The sequence below is a fragment of the Bos grunniens genome, chromosome 10, assembly GCF_055505025.1.
Source record: "Bos grunniens cultivar Pamir isolate PY7600 chromosome 10, Bosgru_T2T1.0, whole genome shotgun sequence".
NCBI lineage: Eukaryota > Metazoa > Chordata > Mammalia > Artiodactyla > Bovidae > Bos > Bos grunniens.
The window spans coordinates 34680293-34700420 of NC_141174.1; the positions used below are offsets into that span (position 1 = coordinate 34680293).

The 20128-nt window shown below is 39.9% G+C and overlaps 1 long non-coding RNA gene across 3 annotated transcripts in view; it reads left to right on the forward strand.

Moving 5' to 3' along the window:
* Positions 1-20128, forward strand: part of LOC147364296 (uncharacterized) — a 51619-nt gene that overhangs the window by 25285 nt on the left and 6206 nt on the right. The window lies entirely within an intron of this gene.

The window sequence follows — 20128 nt, forward strand, 5'->3', positions numbered from 1 at the left end:
TCAGTCTCTTAAATTTGTTGAAACTTGTTTTGTGATCTGACATGTGATCGATTTTTATTTTAATTTCATCATCTCTCATATGAAAAACAGGCAGAGATTAAGTCACTTGCCTGAGATTACACAATTAATTAGATGTCACACCATTACCAGGAAGTAATACCTAACTCAGTGCTCTTCCCACTGACCACATTGGCTTTTTTTTTTCAGTTGTGTTGATTAGACTCAATTAATCACTGAAACCTTCATTTTCTAAAGCAAACTTCATCCTACAAATTTAGAAATATAAGCAGACTGTGAAATACATTTTAAGAATCTAACTGCTATCAGTTGGTTCAGAGAAATGAGTTCTCATTCAGTGGAAATGTTGGTGGGCTGGAGGGACTTGAAATTTTGCTAGTTTATTGGATTTAATCGTATAGTTAGTCGTGTTTTAAATGTTCTTACTCTACAAGAAACTAACAGGAGAACAAATCAAAGATCCTAATGCAACACAGAGTGGTGATCCATCTTGCTGTCCATTCAGTCCATGAGGTACACTATTCCAAGTGAATAAACTAATTCTAATAAACAGACTGAGACTCTGAGACTATCAAATATAAATGTATTTAAAGTTAGGAAACATCTACCAAAGAGTGCTACATAATTGTCAATAGTCACAAGTATATATATATATAGTAAATATACACAAGTAAATATATAGTCACAAACATATTTGCTAAATAGTTCTTTTCATAAAGTAATATCATTGTGTGGTCACCAGCATAAAAACTATTAAAATATTTAAGTCAGAGCAGTGCATAAGCAACAATAGTGTATTTATTTAAAGATTAGGGTTTAGAACCACATGAATAATAATGGCCAGTGTTGGGCTCATGCTCACTTGTTTCATTTAAAATAAGTTATCTTGAGAATGTGTGATAATGGGTCCATAATGGCTAAAGCCTAACAATTAAAGCTTTCCTCAAGAATTTAAAATACATTATATAAGAAAAAAAATGGAGGTCTGTTAAATATGGAATGTACTAGACTGTTTGTCAAGGTTATAAAGACTTCTTTGGAGAACAATTTCTAAGACTTTTAAGTTCTAAAGATGACACATTGAGAAATATAAACAAATGAGGTTTAGCTGCTCACTGCTTGAAAGCCAGTGCTTGAGAAACCAGTGTTAGTTGGAAAGGAAAGGTTGCTTTATGTAGGAGGTTGGCAGCTTGTGAAGAAAGTGGACTTGTGTCCAAAAACCAGTTTCAAAGATTCTGCTTGACCATAACAGTCTTCAGTTCAGTCGCTCAGTCGTGTCTGACTCTTTGCGACCCCATGAATCGCAGCAAGCCAGGCCTCCCTGTCCATCACCAACTCCCGGAGTTCACTCAGACTCATGTCCATCGAGTCAGTGATGCCATCCAGCCATCTCATCCTCTGTTGTCCCCTTCTCCTCCTGCCCCCAATCCCTCTCAGCATCAGAGTCCTTTCCAATGAGTCAACTCTTCGCATGAGTTGGCCAAAGTACTGGAGTTTCAGCTTTAGCATCATTCCTTCCAAAGAAATCCCAGGGCTGATCTCCTTCAGAATGGACTGGTTGGATCTCCTTGCAGTACAAGTGATGACAGTCTTAGAAGAAAGGGAAAGTTAATTTTCGTTAACCATTTGGGGGAAGGCATCAGTCTTTATCATCTCCCACCGTGTGCAGATTTTCTTCTTAACCAACTGGTGGTGACATAACAGAGCAATGTTCAAAGAATCTTGTGCTCAGCCTGAAGTTATCAACCTCCACCTGGTTGCCGGGGGTGGGGTGGGAAGCTTAGTTCCTACAGGAGAACTCGAAGATATTATTATGTATAGACCCTGATGCTGAGAAAGATTGAAGGCAGGAGGAGAAGGGGATAACAGAGGATGAGATGGTTGGATGGCATCACTGACTCAATGGACATGAGTTTCAGTAAACTTCGGGAGTTGGTGATGGACAGGGAGGCCTCGTGTACTGCAGTCCATGGGGTCTCAAAGAGTCGGACACGACTGAGTGATTGAACTGAACTGAACTGTACAATACAGTAGTATCTTGTTGTTTTTCCATGTTCTTAGAAACATTCTTAGAAATGTTCTTAGAAACCTTAGAAATCTTAGAAATGTTCTTAGAAATGGAGAAGGCAATGGCACCCCACTCCAGTACTCTTGCCTGGAAAATCCCATGGATGGAAGAGGCTGGTGGGCTGCAGTCCATGAGATCGCTGAGAGTTGGACACGACTGAGTGACTTCACTTTCACTTTTCACTTTCATGCATTGGAGAAGGAAATGGCAACCCACTCCAGTATTCTTGCCTGGAGAATCCCAGGGACGGCGGAGCCTGCTGGGCTGCCGTCTGTGGGGTCGCAGAGTCGGACACGACTGAAGCGACTTAGCAGTAGCGGCAGAAATGCAATAGCTTGCATCTTCATCTGCTAATCGCAAATTCCCAGTCTTCCCACCCCCACCCCCTTGGCAACCACAAGTCTGTTTTCTATGTCTGTGAGTCAGTATCTGTTTCATAAATAAGTTCATTTGTATCATATTTTAGATTCAACATATAAGTGATATTTATGGATAATCTTCAGGTCCATCCCTGCATTACTGTTTCTTGATTTTTACTCCTTTGTTTCTGCATTCTCTTGCTTCCCTGATTAGCAACAGTGGGAACCTGCCCTTTGGAACCCAGGGAAAGTCAATGAAAGGAATGAAGCTTGTTTCCTACAAAATATAAACCGGGGACATGAAAAGTATTCATATCTGGGAGGGTACCATAGGGTCCTGTCAGGTTTCACTCGCAAGGGAGCAATATATTGTAAATCACTATTGTTTACTGAGCAGTTACGTACCATGGTGCCTATACCATGTTACCTTTACATCTCCACGGAGTTGAAGCCTATTACCACTTCTGTTTTATAGATGAGGAAATACCTGTCTGTTTAATGCAATGGATCTAAACAGCAGAACATTTACAGAATATATGCAGAAGTCAAACTCTGGGATTAAAAAAGGTTCCCTTCCAAGTTTTATTAGAAATATATCACTAAGTGATAGGAACCATAAATCTGTGAAATGTGCTGTGACGATATCCAGTTTACTGATCCAGGCAAGTTTCATCATGTTAAATAACAATTTTGAAAACTCAGCAAGTTCCCAAAATTATTTTTAACTCTTAACTCCCTCAAACTAATTTGAGAATTTTTGGAGATTGTTTTCCTTGTACAATATAAATGGTTAAAGTGTGTATTAAATCAGTCCTAAAGGAGAAGGAACAAAAGTTTAGAAAAGCAGCAGTGAAGTTGAGTAAGGTCCAGTCATGTGATAGAAAATGGAAGTTAGAATCACAGGGTAGGAAGAACACTTGACTGGTCAGGTCATTCATTCCCATCTCTATGTGGGTCCATACACTTCAAGTTCCTAGGAAACCTTGTTGGGAGAACCAAAACCACAGAGTGGAATTAGTTAGTTTGACCACAGAGGCATACAATCAACACAATCATTTAGCTGAAGAATTTCTCAAAGCATGGAACATGGATTACCTGCAGAGTATTCTTAGTCACCTAGGTTGTCAAATGTAAATTCCTGGAGAGACTGAGACCTAGAATATCAGCCTCTGTTGATGGGACTAAGGAATCTGCATTATAAGCAACATTTCTTGGCACTCTGATGTAAGCTTAAATTTAAACATGGAATTAGGCAAAAAAAGAAAGTCCATTATACCTTTTTAATAAGAATAGCCTTGATATTCAACTAGAACCTGTTTAAAAGAGAAAAGAAGTAAGCAATGCTTAAGAATAGCCTGTTTGGGCATTCCAGTGCAAGTCCCGCAATTGGCAATGGGTGTTCAGGGGGCCACAACAGTTTGAACATAGCTTTCTCAGGCTTACAGCTTTGGCAGCCATAACCATTGTGGTCTTATTTTGCCAGTCTTGGGCACATTTTGTGTTTCTGGGAAGGAGAACTTTCTTCTGGAGCTGTTTACTGAGAAACCCACTACAGAACATATAAGTCATCATGTTTCCCTCTGTTCCCAAAACCACATTTCTTAATTTACATTAAAAAATTCTTGTAATCAAATAACTAAGAGTAAGACCAGATGTCTGAATTTCCATATTCACTGCAGCATTATTCACAGTAGTCAAGACATGGAAATTGACCTCTGTTGGCTTTTATTTTGGTTATAAAAGTTTTTGCTTTCAAAGAAAGTCGATTTTGAGGTCTTAGAATAGATTCTATTCATTCAGAAATAGTGCTTTATTTTTTCATCCTGATAGCAAAAATAGACGGTCTTTAAGAATATGATGCTGTCTTGTAATCTTTTAAGTAGGCTTATGTGTATATTCTCTTTAGCTAATGACCAGTGGAAGCAAGATAGAAAGAAATGATCTATGTTGTAAGACTTTGGAAAACATCTCAAGATAGGCAAAAATTTGAGGATCTTGAATATTTTTATCTCAATGACTAAGAAAGTATGTGGTACTATATTTTAATTTTATTGACGTATAGTTGACTTATAGTGTGTTAATTACTGCTGTACAGCAAAATGGTTGTTATACACACACACACACACACACACACAGTAGGACCGTGTTGCTTATCCAATCTCTATATATAATAGTGTGCATCTGCTAATCACAAACTCCCAATCCATCCCTCCCCCTTGGCAACCATGAGTCTGTTCTCTATGTCTGTGAGTCTGTTTTTGTTTCACAGATAAGTTCATCTGCGTCATAGTTTAGATTCCACATAGGAGTAATACCATATGATATTTGTCTTTCTGACTCACCTCACTTAGTATGATAAAATCTAAGTCCATCCTTGTTGCTACAAATGGCATTATTTCATTGTTTTTATGGCCAAATGGCATTCCATTGTGTGTATATATATGCATATATATAGCATATCTTCTTTATCCATTCCTCTGTTGATGAACATTTAGTTTGCTTTCATGTCTTGGCTGTTGTGGTTATTGTGCTTCTAGGGACATAGGGGTGCATGTGTCTTTTTGAATTAGAGTTTGGTCTGGATATATGTCCAGGAGTGCGATTACTGGATTATATGGCAACTCTATAGTGTTTTGAGAAACCTCTATACTGTTTTCCATAGTGGCTGCACCAATGTACGCTCCTACCAGTAGTGCAGGAGGGTTCCCTTTCCTCCAGAGCCTCCCCAGCATTTATTTGTACATTTAAAATTATGGTTATTTTGACTGATGTGAGGTGGTATCTCAATGACTTCCATTTCTCTAATAATTAGTAATTCCGAACATGTGCCTTTTGGATGTGCATGTCTTTGGAGAATTGTCTATTTAGGTCTTCTGCCCATTTTTTGATTGGGTTTGTTGTTGTTGTTGTTGCTGAGTTGTAGGAACTATTTGTATATTTTGGAAATCAAACCCTTGTCATTGCATTCTTTGCAAATGTTTTCTCCCAGTCTGCAGGTTGTCTTCACCTTTTATTTATGGTTTCCTTTGCTATATGCTACTATAGTCAATTCTAGGAATCACATTTTTGTAACATCTCTGAATTCAGTATATATCTTTTAAAAATTAGTTTTGATATATAATTAACATATCATAAGTCACCCCTTAAAAATATAAAACTCAGTTGCTTTTTGTATATTCAGAGTTGTGCAACTGTGGTCACTACTGTTACCACACACACGTTTGTGTGCATGATGCACAGTGAGCCAAAAAAACCAAACCATCAGAATCCGGAGCAGAGACAGTTCTGCTGCACGACCATGCAAGGAGGACAGGATGGCTCATGATAAAAGAGAATAAAACTCCTGAGTTCTCTGGTGGTTTCTGGGGACAAGATTTTATAGGCATAATTTCAGGTGAGTGCTACGGGGTGTGATTTTTTGGTAGTGAGGTAACAAGGTGGTACTCCAGGAATCTTGGCTCAGCCGTAAGTTACCGTCCTCTATCCAGGTGGGGGATAGAGGATAGTTCCCTTAGTCCCCGACTGACTAGTGGGGGCCTTAGTTCCTGCAGAAGAACTCAAAGATATATTGTTGTGTCTATTCCTTGAGGAGGAACCAGGACCCTGCCATGTTACTCCAGGAACCAGTATTCTGGCCTGGAGTATTCCATGGACTGTATAGTCCATGGAGTCACAAAGAGCTGGACACGACTGAGTCACTTTCACTTTTCAGGAGTGAAAATACTGGGTCACAGGGTAACTATTTTACATTTTGAGGAGCTGTAAACTGTTAGCTCCAAAATGGCTGCTGTGTGAGTGCTTAAGTCGCTCAGTCATGTTCAACTCTTTGCAATTCTTGACTGCTCCTTCTTTGTTTCTGCATCCCCTCCCTTTTCTGATTAGCAACTGTCTGAATCCACCCTTTGGAACTCAGGGCACGCTGAACAAAGCCTCTTTCCTACAAACTATAAACTGGGGACATGAAAAGAAAGATCTATACCCCGGAGAGCCCACAGGGTCCTGGCTTGGTTTCACAATTCTCTTTGGTACACACTAGGAATGAAAATAGGGCTTCCCTGATAGCTCAGTTGAGAAAGAACCCTCCTGCAATGCAGGAGACCCCAGTTTGATTCCTGGGTTGGGAAGATCCACTGGAGAAGGGACAGGCTACCCACTCCAGTATTCTTGGGCTTCCCTTGTATTTCAGCTGGTAAAGAATCCACCTGCAATGCAGGGAACCTGGGTGTGATCCCTGGGTTGGGAAGATCCCCGGGAGAAGGGTAAGGCTACCCACTCCAGTATTCTGGCCTGGAGTATTCCATGGACTGTATAGTCCATGGAGTCACAAAGAGCTGGACACAACTGAGTCACTTTCACTTTTCAGGAGTGAAAATACTGGGTCACAGGGTAACTATTTTACATTTTGAGGAGCTGTAAACTGTTAGCTCCAAAATGGCTGCTGTGTGAGCGCTTAAGTCGCTCAGTCATGTTCAACTCTTTGCAAAACCATGGACGATAGCCTGCCAGACTCCTTTGTTCATGGAATTCTCTAGGCTGGAACACTGGAGTGGGTGGCCATTCCCTTCCCCAGGAGATCTTTCCAATCCAGGAATCGAACCCTAGTCTCCCGCATTGCAGGCGGATTCTTTACCATCTGAGCCACCAGGTACCATTTTATTTTTCTTATTTTTTCCTTTTTTTTTTTTTAATTTTATTTTATTTTTAAACTTTACATAATTGTATTAGTTTTGCCAAATATCAAAATGAATCCGCCACAGGTATACATGTGTTCCCCATCCTGAACCCTCCTCCCTCCTCCCTCCCCATACCATCCCTCTGGGTCGTCCCAGTGCACCAGCCCCAAGCATCCAGTATCGTGCATCGAACCTGGACTGGCAACTCGTTTCTTACATGATATTTTACATGTTTCAATGTCATTCTCCCAAATCTTCCCACCCTCTCCCTCTCCCACAGAGTCCATAAGACTGTTCTATACATCAGTGTCTCTTTTGCTGTCTCATACACCGGGTTATTGTTACCATCTTTCTAAATTCCATATATATGCGTTAGTATACTGTATCTATGTTTTTCCTTCTGGCTTACTTCACTCTGTATAATAGGCTCCAGTTTCATCCACCTCATTAGAACTGATTCAAATGTATTCTTTTTAATGGCTGAGTAATACTCCATTGTGTATATGTACCACAGCTTTCTTATCCATTCATCTGCTGATGGACTTCTAGGTTGCTTCCATGTCCTGGCTATTATAAACAGTGCTGCGATGAACATTGGGGTACACGTGTCTCTTTCCCTTCTGGTTTCCTCAGTGTGTATGCCCAGCAGTGGGATTGCTGGATCATAAGGCAGTTCTATTTCCAGTTTTTTAAGGAATCTCCACACTGTTCTCCATAGTGGCTGTACTAGTTTGCATTCCCACCAACAGTGTAACAGGGTTCCCTTTTGTCCACACCCTCTCCAGCATTTATTATTTGTAGACTTTTGGATCGCAGCCATTCTGACTGGTGTGAAATGGTACCTCATAGTGGTTTTGATTTGCATTTCTCTGATAATGAGTGATGTTGAGCATCTTTTCATGTGTTTGTTAGCCATCTGTATGTCTTCTCTGGAGAAATGTCTATTTAGTTCTTTGGCCCATTTTTTGATTGGGTCGTTTATTTTTCTGGAGTTGAGCTGTAGGAGTTGCTTGTATATTTTTGAGATTAGTTGTTTGTCAGTTGCTTCATTTGCTATTATTTTCTCCCATTCTGAAGGCTGTCTTTTCACCTTGCTAATAGTTTCCTTTGATGTGCAGAAGCTTTTAAGGTTAATTAGGTCCCATTTGTTTATTTTTGATTTTATTTCCAATATTCTGGGAGGTGGGTCATAGAGGATCCTGCTGTGATGTATGTCAGAGAGTGTTTTGCCTATGTTCTCCTCTAGAAGTTTTATAGTTTCTGGTCTTACGTTTAGATCTTTAATCCATTTTGAGTTTATTTTTGTGTATGGTGTTAGAAAGTGGTCTAGTTTCATTCTTTTACAAGTGGTTGACCAGTTTTCTCAGCACCACTTGTTAAAGAGATTGTCTTTAATCCATTGTATATTCTTGCCTCCTTTGTCAAAGATAAGGTGTCCATATGTGCGTGGATTTATCTCTGGGCTTTCTATTTTGTTCCATTGATCTATATTTCTGTCTTTGTGCCAGTACCATACTGTCTTGATAACTGTGGCTTTGTAGTAGAGCCTGAAGTCAGGTAGGTTGATTCCTCCAGTTCCATTCTTCTTTCTCAAGATCGCTTTGGCTATTCGAGGTTTTTTGTATTTCCATACAAATTGTGAAATTATTTGTTCTAGCTCTGTGAAGAATACTGTTGGTAGCTTGATAGGGATTGCGTTGAATCTATAAATTGCTTTGGGTAGTATACTCATTTTCACTATATTGATTCTTCCAATCTATGAACATGGTATATTTCTCCATCTATTAGTGTCCTCTTTGATTTCTTTCACCAGTGTTTTATAGTTTTCTATATATAGGTCTTTAGTTTCTTTAGGTAGATATATTCCTAAGTATTTTATTCTTTCCATTGCAATGGTGAATGGAATTGTTTCCTTAATTTCTCTTTCTGTTTTCTCATTATTAGTGTATAGGAATGCAAGGGATTTCTGTGTGTTGATTTTATATCCTGCAACTTTACTATAGTCATGATTAGTTCTAGTAATTTTCTGGTGGAGTCTTTAGGGTTTTCTATGTAGAGGATCATGTCATCTGCAAATAGTGAGAGTTTTACTTCTTCTTTTCCAATTTGGATTCCTTTTATTTCTTTTTCTGCTCTGATTGCTGTGGCCAAAACTTCCAAAACTATGTTGAATAGTAATGGTGAAAGTGGGCACCCTTGTCTTGTTCCTGACTTTAGAGGAAATGCTTTCAATTTTTCACCATTGAGGATAATGTTTGCTGTGGGTTTGTCATATATAGCTTTTATTATGTTGAGGTATGTTCCTTCTATTCCTGCTTTCTGGAGAGTTTTTATCATAAATGGATGTTGAATTTTGTCAAAGGCTTTCTCTGCATCTATTGAGAGAATCATATGGTTTTTATTTTTCAATTTGTTAATGTGGTGTATTACATTGATTGATTTGCGGATATTGAAGAATCCTTGCATCCCTGGGATAAAGCCCACTTGATCATGGTGTATGATCTTTTTAATGTGTTGTTGGATTCTGATTGCTAGAATTTTGTTAAGGATTTTTGCATCTATGTTCATCAGTGATATTGGCCTGTAGTTTTCTTTTTTTGTGGGATCTTTGTCAGGTTTTGGTATTAGGGTGATGGTGGTCTCATAGAATGAGTTTGGAAGTTTACCTTCCTCTGCAATTTTTTGGAAGAGTTTGAGCAGGATAGGTGTTAGCTCTTCTCTAAATTTTTGGTAGAATTCAGCTGTGAAGCCGTCTGGACCTGGGCTTTTGTTTGCTGGAAGATTTTTTATTACAGTTTCAATTTCCGTGCTTGTGATGGGTCTGTTAAGATTTTCTATTTCTTCCTGGTAGAGTTTTGGAAAGTTGTACTTTTCTAAGAATTTGTCCATTTCTTCCATGTTGTCCATTTTATTGGCATATAATTGTTGATAGTAGTCTCTTACGATCCTTTGTATTTCTGTGTTGTCTGTTGTGGTCTCTCCATTTTCGTTTCTAATTTTGTTGATTTGATTTTTCTCCCTTTGTTTCTTGATGAGTCTGGCTAATGGTTTGTCAATTTTATTTATCCTTTCAAAGAACCAGCTTTTGGTTTTGTTGATTTTTGCTATGGTCTCTTTTGTTTCTTTTGCATTCATTTCTGCTCTAATTTTTAAGATTTCTTTCCTCTACTCACCCTGGGGTTCTTCCTTTCTTCCTTTTCTAGTTGCTTTAGGTGTAGAGTTAGGTTATTTATTTGACTTTTTTCTTGTTTCTTGAGGTGTGCCTGTATTGCTATGAACTTTCCCCTTAGGACTGCTTTTACCGTGTCCCATAGGTTTTGGGTTGTTGTGTTTTCATTTTCATTCGTTTCTATGCAAATTTTGATTTCTTTTTTGATTTCTTCTGTGATTTGTTGGTTATTCAGCAGCGTGTTGTTCAGCCTCCATATGTTGGAATTTTTAATAGTTTTTCTCCTGTAATTGAGATCTAATCTTACTGCATTGTGGTCAGAAAAAATGCTTGGAATGATTTCTATTTTTTTGAATTTACCAAGGCTAGCTTTATGGCCCAGGATGTGATCTATCCTGGAGAAGGCTCTATGTGCGCTTGAGAAAAAAGTGAAATTCATTGTTTTGGGATGAAATGTCCTATAGATATCAATCAGGTCTAACTGGTCTATTGTATCATTTAAAGTTTGTGTTTCCTTGTTAATTTTCTGTTTAGTTGATCTATCCATAGGTGTGAGTGTTGTGTTATTGTTATATAGTGTTATATAATAACACTATTATTGTGTTATTGTTAATTTCTCCTTTCGTACTTGTTATTATTTGTCTTACATACTGCGGTGCTCCTGTGTTGGGTGCATATATTTATAATTGTTATATCTTCTTCTTGGATTGATCCTTTGATCATTATGTAGTGACCTTCTTTGTCTCTTTTCACAGCCTTTGTTTTAAAGTCTATTTTATCTGATATGAGTATTGCTACTCCTGCTTTCTTTTGGTCCCTATTTGCATGAAAAATCTTTTTCCAGCCCTTCACTTTCAGTCTGTATGTGTCCCCTGTTTTGAGGTGGGTCTCTTGTAGACAACATATGTAGGGGTCTTGTTTTTGTATCCATTCAGCCAGTCTTTGTCTTTTGGTTGGGGCATTCAACCCATTTACGTTTAAGGTAATTACTGATAAGTATGTTCCCGTTGCCATTTACTTTATTGTTTTGGGTTCGAGTTTATACACTGTTTTTGTGTTTCCTGTCTAGAGAATATCCTTTAGTATTTGTTGGAGAGCTGGTTTGGTGGTGCAGAATTCTCTCAGCTTTTGCTTGTCTGAAAAGCTTTTGATTTCTCCTTCATACTTGAATGAGATCCTTGCTGGGTACAATAATCTGGGCTGTAGGTTATTTTCTTTCATCATTTTAAGTATGTCTTGCCATTCCCTCCTGGCTTGAAGAGTTTCTATTGAAAGATCAGCTGTTATCCTTATGGGAATTCCCTTGTGTGTTATTTGTTGTTTTTCCCTTGCTGCTTTTAATATTTGTTCTTTGTGTTTGATCTTTGTTAATTTGATTAATATGTGTCTTGGGGTGTTTCTCCTTGGGTTTATCCTGTTTGGGACTCTCTGGGTTTCTTGGACTTGGGTGATTATTTCCTTCCCCATTTTAGGGAAGTTTTCCACTATTATCTCCTCAAGTATTTTCTCATGGTCTTTCTTTTTGTCTTCTTCTTCTGGAACCCCTATGATTCGAATGTTGTAGCGTTTAATATTGTCCTGGAGGTCTCTGAGATTGTCCTCATTTCTTTTAATTCGTTTTTCTTTTATCGTCTCTGATTCATTTATTTCTACCATTCTATCTTCTAATTCACTAATCCTGTCTTCTGCCTCTGTTATTCTACTATTTGTTGCCTCCAGAGTGTTTTTAATTTCATTTATTGCATTATTCATTGTATATTGACTCTTTTTTATTTCTTCTAGGTCCTTGTTAAACCTTTCTTGCATCTTCTCAATCCTTGTCTCCAGGCTATTTATCTGTGATTCCATTTTAGTTTCAAGATTTTGGATCAATTTCACTATCATTATTCGGAATTCTTTATCAGGTAGATTCCCTATCTCTTCCTCTTTGGTTTGGTTTGGTGGGCATTTATCCTGTTCCTTTATCTGCTGAGTATTCCTCTGTCTCTTCATCTTGTTTAAATTGCTGAGTTTGGGGTGTCCTTTCTGTATTCTGGCAGTTTGTGGAGTTCTCTTTATTGTGGCGTTTCCTCACTGTGTGTGGGTTTGTACAGGTGGCTTGTCAAGGTTTCCTGGTTAGGGAAGCTTGTGTCGGTGTTCTGGTGGGTGGAGCTGTATTTCTTCTCTCTGGAGTGCAATGAAATGTCCAGTAATGAGTTATGAGATGTCTATAGTTTTGGGGTGACTTTGGGCAGCCTGTATCTTGAAGCTCAGGGCTGTGTTCCTTTGTTGCTGGAGAATTTGCTTGGTATGTCTTGCCCTGGAACTTATTGGCCCTTGTGTGGTGCTTGGTTTCAGTGTCGGTATGGAGGCATTTGATGAGCTCCTGTCAATTAATGTTCCTTGGAGTCAGGAGTTCCCTGGAGTCAGGGTTTGGACTTAAGTCTCCTGCTTCTGGTTATCGGTCTTATTTTTACAGTAGTTTGAAAACTTCTCCTTCTATACAGCACCATTGATAAAACATCTACATTAAAGATGAAAAGTTTCTCTACGGTGAGGGTCACTCAGAGAGGTTCACGGGGTTACATGGAGAAGAGAAGAGGGAGGAGGGAGTTAGAGGTGACCCAAATGAGATGAGATGAATCAATAGTGGAGAGAGTGGGCTAGCCAGTAGTCACTTCCTTATGTGCACTCCACAACTGGACCACTCAGAGATGTTCACAGAGTTATACAGAGAAGAGAAGAAGGAGGAAGGTGACAGAGGTGGCCAGAAGGATAAAAGGGGGGAATGAAAAGGAGGGAGACAGATCCAGCCAGTAATCAGTTCCCTAAGTGTTCTCCACCGTCTGGAACACACAGAAATTCACAGAGTTGGGTAGAGTAGAGAGGGGTTAGGGAGGAGACACAGGCGACCTGGTGGAGAAAAAGGAGAGTCCAAAGGGAGAGAGAGCAGTCAAGCCAGTAATCTCGCTCCCTAGTGAAAAATGGGTCCTGAAGATTGGGTTCTTAAAGGTACAAAATTGGCAACAAATACATAAAAGCAAAAATTAAAAATCTAGAGTAGAGTTTGGAATTTCAAAAATACGATGTTAAAGAAAAGAAGAAGGAAAAGAGAGAAAAAACAAACAAAAACAAACAAGGTCACGAAAATTATAAAGAAAGTACAGGTACAAAATTGATAACTAATACCAAAAAGCAAAAATTAAAAATCTAGAGTAGAGTTTGGAATTTCAAAAATACAATGTTAAAAAAAAAAAGAAGAAAAATAAAGAGAAAACAAACAAAAACAAATAATGTCACAACAATTATAAAGAAAATACAGGTACAAAATTGATATCAAATACCAAAAAGCATAAATTAAAAATCTAGAGTAGAGTTTGGAATTTCAGATATACAATGTTATATAAAAGAAGAAGAGAAAGAAACAGAGAAGAAGAATAAAAAAAAAAGTCACAGAAATTATATAAAAAAAAACTATAGGTACAAAATCGATAACATATACCAAAAAAGCGAAAATTAAAAATCTAGAGTAGAGTTTGGAATTTCAAAAATACAATGTTAAAGAAAAGAAGAAAAAAACAAACAAAAAAAAGACACAAGGTCAAAAAATTATAAAATATATATATATGAAGTTTGCTGAAGAAGAAAAAAATAGGGTCTTTTTTTTTTCCAAAGTAATAGGTTATAAAAGTGAAAATTAAAGGAACAATAGAGGACTTAATTTTTTTTTTAATTAAAAAAAAAGAATGATTGTAAAAATAATAAAAATATATCTAGGACTTTCTTGGTTTTGTTGTGGGTGTTGTGGGTTCAGTTCATTTTTGGCTAGTTCCTTGGTCCGACTTATATTTCTCAAGATCTATAGGCCCCTTCCTATGTAGTCCGTAGTAACCACAGGGTTTTGATCTATTGCCTGTAGCTTCCAAGGCGTTTCCCTCTGTTATATCTTCTTCTGTTTGCTAGTCTCTTCAGTATCTGGTTTCCGCCCTGACACAAAGGGGACGGTGGAGGACACTTTTTTTTTTTTTTTTAGGCTTACTTGTTCAGTCGCGCTGTGGGGAGGGAGGGAGGGAGGGATGCTGCAAACAAATAACACTGGCGTGGGCTCGCAGTGCCTCAGCCACCCTGGGTCTGCCCCCGCTCACGGCACGTGTAGCCACCCTGCCCACACTGTTCGGGCTCTAGGTTGTTCCGCCGGGAACAATCCGAGGCCGGCCCTGGGTTGCATGCACCTCCCAGGTCCAAGCCGCTCAGATTCAGGCACTCGGGTAGTCCTCAGAGGCGCAGACTCAGTTGGGCCTGCGTTTTGTGCTCTTCCCAGGTCCGAGCAGCTCAGGTGATGAGGTGTTCGGCGAGCGCCAATGCTGCGACTTATCGCCTCCCCGCCACTCGGTTATCTGGGTGTAAAACCGGCGCACCTTCTCAGGCAGATGTTGATCGTCCAGACCCCCAAGAAGTTTTAGTTAGCAAAGAAGCCTGCTTACAGTTTTATAGATAATGTCTCTCTGGGGCTGCGATTGCCCCCTTCCGGCTCTGGCTGCCTGTCACCGGAGGGGGAAGGTCTGCAGCCGGCTATCTCTGTTCAGTCCTTTGTTCCGTGCGTGGGCCTGGCGGTCTTAGGTTAGGGCTGGCTTTTCGCGTGGTAGATATCCCAGTCTGGTTTGCTAGCCCAAATTATTTCGCTCAGATAGCGCTCAGGGTATTCAGGCCAGATTCTTACTCTCAGCGATGCAGCCCGCGCCGCGCCTCCCTGCCCAGCCCCCGCTTGCTAATGGCGGATGCAGGCATCTGCGCTGCTTCTCCGCTGGGGGAGTTACCGTAGGGCTCGCAATCTGCAAGTTTTAATTGTTTATTTATTTTTTCTCCCTGTTATGTTGCCCTCTGTGCTTCCAAAGCTCGGCACAGATTCGGCAGTGAGAAGGTTTCCCGGTGTTTGGAAACTTCTCTCTTTTTAAGATTCCCTTCCCGGGACAGAACTCCGTCCCTCCCTCTTTTGTCTCTTTTTTTTGTCTTTAATATTTTTTCCTACCTCCTTTCGAAGAGTTGGGTTGCTTTTCTGGGTGCCTGATGTCCTCTGCCGGCATTCAGAAGTTGTTTTGTGGAATTTACTCGACGTTTAAATGCTCTTTTGATGAATTTGTGGGGGGAGAAATTGTTCTCCCCGTCCTACTCCTCCGCCATCTTGGCTCCTCCCCCCCCATTTTATAATTCTACCAACAGTGCATGAAAATTCCAATTTTTCAACACACTCTGAACACTTGTAACTGTCTTTCTGATTTTAGCTATTGTTACCAAATCCAAGCTTGGTCTGTTTGCCGCATGACAGGCAAATAATCAGGAGATGAGGTATTGAGACAAGGAATAGAACGGAACAGTGACTTTATTTGAAAAGCCGGGCATCTGAGAAGATGGCAGACAAGTGTTTCTAGTCTTATCAGGGTCTGGATGCTAGTATCTTTTGTAGAACAGAGAGAGGGACAAGGTGAGGAAGTAAAAAATGCCACTAGCCTTGCAGAATATCTCCTGGATTAACCAGCAGTGGGGAGGGGCCGGGATAACTTTTTTTTCCTGCAACCTTTCACAAGTGGGCAGGGTCAAAATGTCTCCCTGTGAGCTGAACAAAGGCACCTTAGTTAAACTTTGAGACAGAGGGGCGGGTTTCCCATTTCAGGCAGAGAGGCAGGCCATTATGTATGCTTACAGCTTACAGGCAGCATCCTTTCAGTGATTATAGTAAAAAAAAGCAATGGAGAGCAAAGGCTAAAGTAAAACAAATCCAACAAGGAGTCAGATTCTGTTCTTCCCTTGCTACTCTCACAGTGGGTATGAAGTGGTATTTTTCTGGTTTTTCACTTGCGTTTCTCTGATACCTAATATTCCTGGTTATCTGTACATGCTTATTGGTCATTTGTGTATCTTTTTTGGAAAAATACCTATTCAGATCTTTTGACTGTTTTTAAACTGGGCCATCTGTCCTTTTTTGATGAGTTTTGAGATCTCCAGGTGTTCTGGATACTATTTCCTTATTAGATATGATTTCCAAATATTTTCTGCCATTGTATGGGTTGTCTTTTTACTTTTGACAAAGTGGGGAGGAGGAGCCAAGATGGCAGAGGAGTAGGACAGGGAGAACACTTTCTCCCCCACAAATTCATCAAAAGAGCATTTAAACGTCGAGTAAATTCCACAAAACAACTTCTGAATGCCGGCAGAGGACATCAGGCACCCAGAAAAGCAATCCAACTCTTCGAAAGGAGGTAGGAAAAAATATAAAAGACAAAAAAAGAGACAAAAGAGGGAGGGACGGAGCTCCGTCCCGGGAAGGGAGTCTTAAAAAGAGAGAAGTTTCCAAACACCAGGAAACCTTCTCACTGCCGAATCTGTGCCGAGCTTTGGAAGCACAGAGGGCAACATAACAGGAAGAAAAAATAAACAAACAACTAAAACTCGAAGATTGCGAGTCCTACGGTAACTCCCCCAGTGGAGAAGCAGCGCAGACGCCTGCAGGTGCCATTAACAAGCGGGGGCTGGGCAGGGAGGCGCAGCGCGGGCTGCATCGCTTAGAGTAAGAATCTGGCCTGAATACCCTGAGCGCTATCTGAGCGAAATAATTTGGGCTAGCAAACCAGACTGTGGGATATCTACTACGCGAAAAGCCAGCCCCAACCTAAGACCGCCAGGCCCGTGCACGGAACAAAGAATTGAACAGAGATAGCCGGCTGCAGACCTTCCCCCTCCGGTGATAGGCAGCCAGAGCCGGAAGGGGGCAATCGCAGCCCCAGAGAGACATTATCTATAAAACTGTAAGCAGGCTTCTTTGCTAACTAAAACTTCTTGGGGGTCTGGACGGTTAACATCTGCCTAAGAAGGTGCGCCGGTTTTGCGCCCAGATAACCGAGTGGCGGGGAGGCGATAAGTCGCAGCATTGGCGCTCGCCAAACACCTCATCACTTGAGCTGCTCGGACCTGGGAAGAGCACAATACTCAGGCCCAACTGAGTCTGCGCCTCTGAGGACTACCCGAGTGCCTGAATCTGAGCGGCTTGGACCTGGGAGGTACATGCAACCCAGGGCCAGCCTTGGATTGTTCCCGGCGGAACAACCTAGAGCCCGAGCAGTGTGGGCAGGGAGGCTACACGCGCAGTGAGCGGGGGCAGACCCAGTGTGGCTGAGGCACTGCGAGCGCACGCCAGTGTTATTTGCTTGCTGCATCCCTCCCTCCCTCCCCACAGCGCGACTGAACAAAGAGAAGAAATACAGTTCCACCCATCAGAACACTGACACAAGCTTCCCTAACCAGGAAACCTTGACAAGCCACCTGTACAAACCCACACACAGTGAGGAATAGCCACAATAAAGAGAACTCCACAAACTGCCAGAATACAGAAAGGACACCCCATACTCAGCAATTTAAACAAGATGAAGAGACAGAGGAATAGCCAGCAGATAAAGGAACAGGATAAATGCCCACCAAACCAAACAAAAGAGGAAGAGATAGGGAATCTACCTGATAAAGAATTCCGAATAATGATAGTGAAATTGATCCAAAATCTAGAAATTAAAATGGAATCACAGATAAATAGCTTGGAGACAAGGATTGAGAAGATGCAAGAAAGGTTTAACAAGGACCTAGAAGAAATAAAAAAGAGTCAATATACAATGAATAATGCAATAAATGAAATTAAAAACACTCTGGAGGCAACAAATAGTAGAATAACAGAGGCAGAAGACAGGATTAGTGAATTAGAAGATAGAATGGTAGAAATAAATGAATCAGAGACGATAAAAGAAAAACGAATTAAAAGAAATGAGGACAATCTCAGAGACCTCCAGGACAATATTAAACGCTACAACATTCGAATCATAGGGGTTCCAGAAGAAGAAGACAAAAAGAAAGACCATGAGAAAATACTTGAGGAGATAATAGTGGAAAACTTCCCTAAACTGGGGAAGGAAATAATCACCCAAGTCCAAGAAACCCAGAGAATCCCAAACAGGATAAACCCAAGGCGAAACACCCCAAGACACATATTACTCAAATTAACAAAGATCAAACACAAAGAACAAATATTAAAAGCAGCAAGGGAAAAACAACAAATAACACACAAGGGAATTCCCGTAAGGATAACAGCTGATCTTTCAATAGAAACTCTTCAAGCCAGGAGGGAATGGCAAGACATACTTAAAATGATGAAAGAAAATAACCTACAGCCCAGATTATTGTACCCAGCAAGGATTTCATTCAAGTATGAAGGAGAAATCAAAAGCTTCTCAGATAAGCAAAAGCTGAGAGAATTCTGCACCACCAAACCAGCTCTACAACAAATACTAAAGGATATTCTCTAGACAGGAAACACAAAAATGGTGTATAAATTCGAACCCCAAACAATAAAGTAAATGGCAACGGGATCATACTTATCAGTAATTACCTTAAACGTAAATGGGTTGAATGCCCCAACCAAAAGACAAAGACTGGCTGAATGGATACAAAAACAAGACCCCTACATATGTTGTCTACAGGAGACCCACCTCAAAACAGGGGACACATACAGACTGAAAGTGAAGGGCTGGAAAAAGATTTTCCATGCAAATAGGGACCAAAAGAAAGCAGGAGTAGCAATACTCATATCAGATAAAATAGACTTTAAAACAAAGGCTGTGAAGAGAGACAAAGAAGGTCACTACATAATGATCAAAGGATCAATCCAAGAAGAAGATATAACAATTATAAATATATATGCACCCAACACGGGAGCACCGCAGTATGTAAGACAAATGCTAACAAGTATGAAAGGAGAAATTAACAATAACACAATAATAGTGGGAGACTTTAATACCCCACTCACACCTATGGATAGATCAACTAAACAGAAAATTAATAAGGAAACACAAACTTTAAACGATACAATAGACCAGTTAGACCTAATTGATATCTATAGGACATTTCATCCCAAAACAATGAATTTCACCTTTTTCTCAAGCGCACATGGAACCTTCTCCAGGATAGATCACATCCTGGGCCATAAAGCTAGCCTTGGTAAATTCAGAAAAATTGAAATCATTCCAAGCATCTTTTCTGACCACAATGCAGTAAGATTAGATCTCAATTACAGGAGAAAAACTATTAAAAATTCCAACATATGGAGGCTGAACAACACGCTGCTGAATAACCAACAAATCACAGAAGAAGTCAAAAAAGAAATCAAAATTTGCATAGAAACGAATGAAAATGAAAACACAACAACCCAAAACCTGTGGGACACAGTAAAAGCAGTCCTAAGGGGAAAGTTCATAGCAATACAGGCACACCTCAAGAAACAAGAAAAAAGTCAAATAAATAACCTAACTCTACACCTCAAACAACTAGAAAAGGAAGAAATGAAGAACCCCAGGGTTAGTAGAAGGAAAGAAATCTTAAAAATTAGAGCAGAAATAAATGCAAAAGAAACAAAAGAGACCATAGCAAAAATCAACAAAGCCAAAAGCTGGTTCTTTGAAAGGATAAATAAAATTGACAAACCATTAGCCAGACTCATCAAGAAACAAAGGGAGAAAAATCAAATCAATAAAATTAGAAATGACAGTGGAGAGATCACAACAGACAACATAGAAATACAAAGGATCATAAGAGACTATTATCAACAATTATATGCCAATAAAATGGACAATGAGGAAGAAATGGACAAATTCTTAGAAAAGTACAACTTTCCAAAACTCGACCAGGAAGAAATAGAAAACCTTAACAGACCCATCACAAGCATGGAAATTGAAACTGTAATCAAAAATCTTCCAGCAAACAAAAGCCCAGGTCCAGACGGCTTCACAGCTGAATTCTACCAAAAATTTAGAGAAGAGCTAACACC